Genomic DNA, 8091 nt, shown 5'->3' with positions numbered 1-8091 from the left:
TTTATTCTCTGGGGAGTATAGATTTCCCCTCAAGTGTGTCATTGTCCTTCCTCTTCTAAGCAATTTGGGCATTTTCTTCTGTTGTACATTCTAAGTGAGGCCAATCCCAGTTCCCCGTTGCTGTCTCTTGCAGGTCTGCAACCAGGATAGGCTCCTGCATAGCCATTTCTCGAGCCAGGTGATATGCTTCTGCCCCCACGCCACTGAATCTCTTCCCTCCTGATCTCCTGGCTGATGAATAATAATCACAGTTGCTGGCTTCATCAGGGCTTTCAAGAGATGGCAAGGGATACAGTCAGGGATGACCATGAACTAGTGGGTTGCCTGGCCCACGCCAAGGTCAACAGTTCTTCAGGTAGTCCATAAGCTTTACTACCCTACGTTCCTACAATGGACATTAAGAGCTTGTTTGAAGGTTCTAGCAGGGGAGCACAGCTACTCGTATATCCTTGACCGAAGACTGGTCCAGGTAACCAAATCCACAATCATCACAATACAACCCAAAGGAAAATCAAACTCTAATTGTCCAATGTCTGGGATCCACTTACAATCTTCTAGGCTCCTCCAAGGATTTAGGTCACTTCTCCAGCTGTGCCCTTTGTAGCACACAACTTGTCTTCTAGGTTCCAGGTGCCTGTACTCCACTGGTGCTGCTGCTTCTGCTTTTGCTAGTCATCTCATGGTACTCACATCTCGAAAATGCTGTTATCTTCTGCTGCAACAAGGATTCACTAATATCCTCTCACAAGCTCTCTTTATGGTGCCAAGTCTCAACTCCTTTGCACGACCCCTTTAGTCCTGGGCCATCAATTACAACTGAGGGTACACCTTCTCCAGTGGCCTTCCATAGACTCTCACAGCTACAGCTCTCTCAGGTGCCCAACTTCAGTTGCTCTTCATGACCCTTTCATGTCTTCAAACTAGTACCACCTGGGTGATGCTCACATACTACCCAGTCCAGCAACAGGATGAGGTACAATGCTAGCTTTCTCTGGAACACAGCCTCTTTGTGCTTTCAGAAAATACTTCCCAGAAGATTTTGCATCAATGATGCTGGTCTCTTCTTAATCACCACTAATTTCTTAGCTCCAGCTGACCAGCATCAATCGTCCCAGTAATGCAAAGGTTCTCTTTAGTAGTTCTGGTATCTTGTTAATCACAGCTGATTCTTCAGCCCTTCTGTTGCCAGGTAATGCCTTCTTAGTTTCTCTAACTACTGTGGCCCGTAATTTCCTCTCCTGTCTTTTATCTCTCTTTATCTCTTTAGGTTTCTCTTCGTTCTGTCTGTTTTCTTCCCTACCTTCCTGCACTTTTTTGCCTTCTTTCTTCTTTCTCTCAGCTTCACTTTCTTTACAACTTACACTAACTCTCTCAGTGACTTAGTTTAACCCTTCAAGTTTCCGCAACTTTCTCCTCATAACTTTCCTTACCTTAGCCAAATTGGTGCGGCATTTTCCAGCCCCACAGAGACCCACCATTAGAGCCTGGCTGTAGACCAGGCCCTCCCTATTGTCAGGGGTATTGAAGTCAACAGGCAGTAGTGAGGGCCTTCCATCCATGTCTGGAACGTTTTTCTGGCCTCTAGTAGGATTCTGTATTTCCTCAGTGGTAAAGAGGACCTGTAACAGCTACTAGCAAGCATCTCAAGTGCGATGATGAGAAAAATGAAGAGAGTCTAGAAAATAGAGGTCTGCCAAAGAGGACAAATAGCATTCAGTCACACAGAAAGGCAATCAAAAAATTAACAGACAAAAACAGAAGTGTGCACAAAAACAAAAAACAAGTGACTACTGCGAGATCACCACAAAACTGAACTGATTCAGATGGGATCTTCCTTGAGCTCACCAAACACAGATGAAGGGGAGCAGATCAAAAATAATGATTAAGTCAAAGGAACCCTCTGGAGGCCAGCCGACGTCAAATGCCATCCACTCCGAGGAGCAAAAAGTCTGCCAGTCCTTTTTTAATCTCAACTGATAAGTTGTGTGCTCTAGCCCTAACTTCAGTTCAATGGTCTAAAGTCAAACACAGAATAGTTGTCACAGTCCGTCCCATTGTCACAAATAACATAAGGCACAAACACAGAAAACAAAGAGACAAACTAACAGATCTAACTTCAGTACAGTGGTCAAGGGTCAAACTCAGAGGGGTCGTCATAGTCTGTCCCATTGTCAAAGTCACAAGTAACACAAAACAGAGACTTAAGACACACAGACAAAAACTAACAGATGTCCCTCTCCACTTAGACCAACAAAACCACTCCAGAAATACAGATGGCCAGGAAGGTGTGTAGCTTTCCCCAATTCAGAACTACAGAACTACAGTATCCTCACCGGCACCCAGACAGGAATCTCCTAGGCATCCCTGGGGTCCCTAGAGACCTCCCAGGATGTCTCCCAGGGTGAGGTGGTTGGGAAGCCCCTGGAAGGTCTTGCAATACTCACACTCCACATCTCCTACCAAGACTCGAGCCTCTGTCTCTACCCAAGACTCGAGCAACTGCAAAAACCAGAACTCATGAGCAACTGCAGAACCAGAATTCAGCCGGCACAGAAACACAAAGACACAGACAATAGCTCACTTCCAAGTGGATCTCTGGAGATGAGGGTGGTCTCTTATCCCAGACGAGCACCCAAATGAAAGATCCCCGGAGCAGGGAGACCCTCATTCAAGTCTCAGTATGACAAGACCCACCAAGAACTCATGAGAGACTGTCCTTGCTGCAATTATACAAGGTTTATTGATATGGAAGACAGAAACCAGTGCACTGGGGTCGAGACCCATATCACACGCAGGGGTAGAGGAGTTCGACCTCGAATGGTTGGGAGAAGGGGTATTTAAAGGAAAAACCATACCGAATCACAAGAAAGAACCTCCTGTTTCTCATGATTGTTTAATCCTGCCATTATCTGAACAAGCTGATGCAATTTAGCTAGTTCCTGGAACAAAGTGGCTGAACCAACTGGTGCAATTACTCTTTCTGTGGTCAGCTAGTTCCTGGAACAGACAGTTCGAGGGCACAACTTCTTTTCTTCCTTTTGGTTTCAACTTTTGTCTAGGGGGCAATTTTAAACGTTTACCTTTCATACCATCTTGCAATCCCACCAAAAATGGAGGAGTGTTCCTCTTTCTCCACATCTTTGCCTGCATCTGTTTTCACCTGAGTTTTTGATCTTAGCCATTTTGACTGGTGTGAGGTGGAATCTCAGGGTTGATTTTATTTGAATTTCTCTGATGACTAATGCTCTGATGAGCATTTCTTTAGGTACTTCTCAGACATTTGACACTCCTCAGCTAAAAATTATTTGTTTAGTTCTGTACATTATTTTTAATAGGGTTATTTGATTCTCTGGAGTCTAACTTCTTGAGTTCTTTGTTTATATTGGATATTATCCCTCTATCAGGCATAGAATTGCTAAAGATCTTTTCCCAATCTGTTGGTTACTGTTTTATTCTAATGACTGTTTCCTTTTCCCTACAGAAGGTCTGCAACGTTATGAAGTCCCATTTGTAGCTTCTTGATGTTAGAGCATAAGCCATTGGTATTCTGTTCAGAAAATTTTTTCCAGTGATCATGTTTTTGAGGCTCTTCCTCACTTTTTTTCTATTATTTTGAATGTATCTTGGTTTTTTTTCTTGGAGGTCTTTGTTCTAATTGGTATTTTCCTAACTTAATTTTTCCTATGGCACAAATGACTAGAAATTTAGTACACACAAATGTCATGTTTGAGAAACAAAATAAAAAAAATCAGTAAGATAAGTAATATATAAGAGGGTTTACATATATGAAAGTACATGGTACACATGGCTGAGAGTACCATAAGGAGTCTGCTGTATTATACAATTGATGATGATAGAAAAATCATGGACATCATCAAATAGGAAGGAATATAAATCAAATGTACAATTAGCAATAGCATATGTGTTGCTGTAATAAAATACAAGTGCAAAAGCTCAGGCACTTATTTAATCATTAGCATAGGTATTAACATTTGGTCATGGCTTTGCTCATCATAGTCTTCAATCTGAGATATAAACTAAAAAGTAGAATATGAGTTTACAAACACTGTCAAGGCATCTGTAAGACATATTTACTTTAGCCAAGCTCATACATGAGATACATGATGGCTATATAGTTAATCATTACTTACGTGTGATTCCTAAATACTGATTCTTTCACTGAGAGGAAATATGTCATATTTTGCATTGCAGTTAACTTAGTTAGCATTGCAGTCTTCAGTTCCATCCATTTTCATGAAAATTATGTAGCTTTTCATTATTGTGTCACAAGATTTAATATGAGTACATCATGTATATATTTTCTTTGCTTTTATGCTGAATTAATAGATTATAGAGTTGTGCCTAGAGTTGACACTCATCATTTCCCTTAGTCCATTAATGTAAGCAATCCATATGGTCAATTCTACTGTTTTTCAGATCAAATGCATAATTATCTCCAAAGGAGAGGGCAAAAAATACAAAAATTAATATAGACTGTCATGAAATATAAATAAACATTGTATCATATAAATTAATAAAATAAACATGTCAGTGCTGAAGTTATTTCTTCATAATATTTTAGTTCAATTATTATGAATTTGGAGTACATAAAATAACCAAACTAAAATATAACTCTCCTCATGCTGTTTTGGAGCAGAGTGCAAACTCTCCGTATGGCATTCGGATTGCCGCTTAAGCTTGGTGCACTAGGGATTCCAGTGATTGACACTGTGCATGATGTATACACATGATATTGGGAAAAGATGAAATTTATTTGTAGACATTATAGGGACCATCCTCTCTAATTTCTTGTTATTTTCCTCTCAAACTAGTAAGGAGTAGTAATCATATGTTTTTAAATAATATGAGACTTCAGTATGACTTGTACAATAAATTTATTTGACATTATTCAGTATGGGTGTGAAAAAATTGTTAACATAATTATCATAGGAAACATTCATAAAATTAAAGCAACCAATATAAAAATAAAATTTAAATATTAATTAAAACACATGCCCCTATATCATATTGGATATTCCAGGTTAAAATTAAAACTACACATAATGTCAATAGGAATAGTGATGCTATGTTTTCAAAGTCCCAGGATATCTCTTATGTCTAATAAAGTATACACTGGTACTTAGATGATTTTTTCATTCCCTTCAATAATAATCCCTGCATTGTCATTGATGAATCTTTTTTTTAGACTCTTGTTTTCATTCATTCAATGAACTTGTATAAAGGAAATTCATAAATACCATCCCCATAAGCACCTTTGTTTGATTGATTTCACCCTATTAGTGGAACTCTTAAGGACAGAATAGGAGGTGTGGCCTTGGTGGAGAAGGTGTGATCTCATAGGAGAAAGCATGTTACTAGAAATAAGATTGAAGCTTTCAAAAGACCTCATTTCATTCTCAGTTAGCTGCCTCCAACCCCTGGCCTCCCAGTTGTTTGAAAATGTAAGTTCTTTGGTACTATACCAGTACATGCCTACACCCCTGCTGCTGTATTCCCTCTAAGTATTATTAGTGACTTTATTATGGTTTATAACTGTAAGCTCAAGTTAAATGTTTTCTTTTTTTGCATAAGTTAGACATGTTGTCCATTCAGAGCAATAGAAAAGAACATAAATTTAATTTGACATCAATTTTATCAAAGGTGTTTTTAAATTTTGGATATTAACAGAATTTATTATAATTACAGTGGGAAACCATATTTGTATAATCTTTTTCCTTTTACCATGGGTTGAATATAGGGCACTATGCTTGCTGTTCAAATGCTCCACTATTAAGCTATACTCCAACATACACATCCATGGGTATGTCTTATACCAGTTTTTCTCTAAATAAATTACTAAGTATCTACAAGCTTTAATCATTCCAGGTGTAAAATAAATAATTTAATTAAAATAATTGCAAATTATTTGTATGTGACCTATTAATTCCTTTGCTCATGATAAATTCTGAAGCCTGGCAAAGAGTCCATTTTCTCTACTGAGAGACTATAGGAAATTATGCACAAATGAATCATTAAATATTCTAAAGCTCTCCACAATAGACCATTGGCAGAATATCCAAACCTATGGAATGCTTTGTCCAGATATATTTAGTCTCTCTGAATTTTTTAGAATGAATAAATGTTAGCATGTGGATTTATAGGTCATGTGCAGCTTTCTACAAAATAGCTAAATTATGTAACATTTGAAGATAAAATCGATATGTTATATGAACAAAATAGCACACTTAGTAAATTCTATCACAGCCTATAAGACTTATAAAATCCATTAATGTTTTTGTATGAGATGCAAATTTACATTAATGCGAATGGAAGTGGGGGTGGTGATATGACCATGGCACATGTCTAAAGTTTGAAAGACTCTTAAAAATGCAAGTAAATAAGTAAATAAATTAATAAATAATCTGGGCTGAAGCCACTGTCACCGACCTTGGGCCATGTTACTGCTGCTGCTTGCCTGTCGTCCCCCATCCTATTGGCTAAGCCTTCCCAAAAGATTCAAAGTCCAAAATGACAGCCCTCAAGGACCAGGTGATTGTGAATCTTAAGGAAGAACAGGTCCCCCTGAACAAGATTACAATTGTTGAGGTTGATGTTGTTGGCATGGCTTGTACCATCAGTATCTTAATGAAGGACTTGGCTGATGAGCTTGCCCTTGTTGATGTCATGGAAGACAAGCTAAAGGCAGAGATGATGGATCTCCAGCATGGCAGCCTTTTCCTTAAGACACCAAAAATTGTCTCCAGCAAAGACTATAGCGTGACAGCAAACTCCAAGCTGGTCATTAACACGGCGGGGGCGGGTCAGCAAGAGGGAGAGAGCCGGCTCAATTTGGTCCAGTGAAACGTGAATATCTTCAAGTTCATCATTCCGACATTGTGAAGTACAGTCTACAGTGCAAGCTGCTCATTGTCTCAAATCCAGTGGATATCTTGACCTACGTGGCTTGTAAAATCAGCGGCTTCCCCAAAAGCAGAGTTATTGGAAGTCGTTGCAATCTGGATTCAGCTTGGTCCCATTACCTGATGGGCGACTGGGAGTTAACCCACTGAGCTATCACAGGTGGGTCCTGGGAGAGCATGGCAACTCCAGTGTGCCTGTGTGGAGTGATGTGAACATTGCCAAGCATCTCCGTGAAGTCTCTGAACCCACAACTGGGCACGGATGCAGACAAGGAGCAGTGGAAGGATGTTCACAAGCAAGTGGTTGACAGTGCATACGAAGTGAACAAGCTGAAAGGTTACACATCCTGGGCCATTGGCCTCTTCATGGCAGACTTGGCCGAGAGCATAATGAAGAACCTTAGGTGGGTGCATCCCATTTCCACCATGATTAAGGGTCTCTGTGGAATCAATGATGACGTCTTTCTCAGCGTCCGGTGTATCCTGGGACAAAATGGAATCTCAGATGTTGTGAAGGTGACACTGATTCCTGACGAGGAGACCAGCCTGAGGAAGAGTGCAGATACCCGCTGGGGAATCCAGAAGGATATGCAGTTCTAAAGTCTTCACAGTGTCCTAGCACTTCACTGTCCAGGCTGCAGCAGGGTTTCTATGGAGACCACACACTTCTCATCTGAGCTGTGGTTAGTCCAGTTATGTTGAGGTGGTCTTTGGGAAATCTCAGTTCCCACAGCTCTACCCTTCTGCTAAGTGGTACTTGTGTAGTGGTAACCTGGTTAGAGTGACAGTCCCACTCCAAGACACACTGCCAACTGTGTGAAGGCTTTGATTACCCTGGGAGCCTGCTGCATTGGTGCGCTGCACACCCTCACCAAACATGCCTAGGGCAATGAGTTCCCAGTTAGTTTTAACCTGGCTCCAGTGTGTAAGTCCGTCATGCATATCTTGTGCATAAATGTTCTACAGGATATTTTCTGTATTATATGTGTCTATAGTGTACATTGCAATAGTATGTGAAATGTAAGATCTGCTTATGGAGGACAGAACCAACCACTCAAGTGTCATGCCAAGGAAAACACCAAATAAACCTTGAACAGTGAAAGAAAAATAATCTGTAATTATTTGTATTATCATCACAGAATCAAAAGAAATGAATGTAAGTGCTGACATC

At 40.1% G+C, this 8091-nt stretch overlaps 1 pseudogene; it reads left to right on the top strand.

Moving 5' to 3' along the window:
• Positions 1–6528: 6528 nt before the first annotated feature.
• Ldha-ps4 (lactate dehydrogenase A, pseudogene 4) lies at positions 6529–7520 on the top strand (annotated as a pseudogene).
• Positions 7521–8091: the final 571 nt, after the last annotated feature.

Source organism: Rattus norvegicus, chromosome 5 (genome assembly GCF_021556685.1).
Source record: "Rattus norvegicus strain SHRSP/BbbUtx chromosome 5, alternate assembly SHRSP_T2T, whole genome shotgun sequence".
Lineage (NCBI taxonomy): Eukaryota > Metazoa > Chordata > Mammalia > Rodentia > Muridae > Rattus > Rattus norvegicus.
This window is presented reverse-complemented; position numbering and strand designations above follow the sequence as displayed.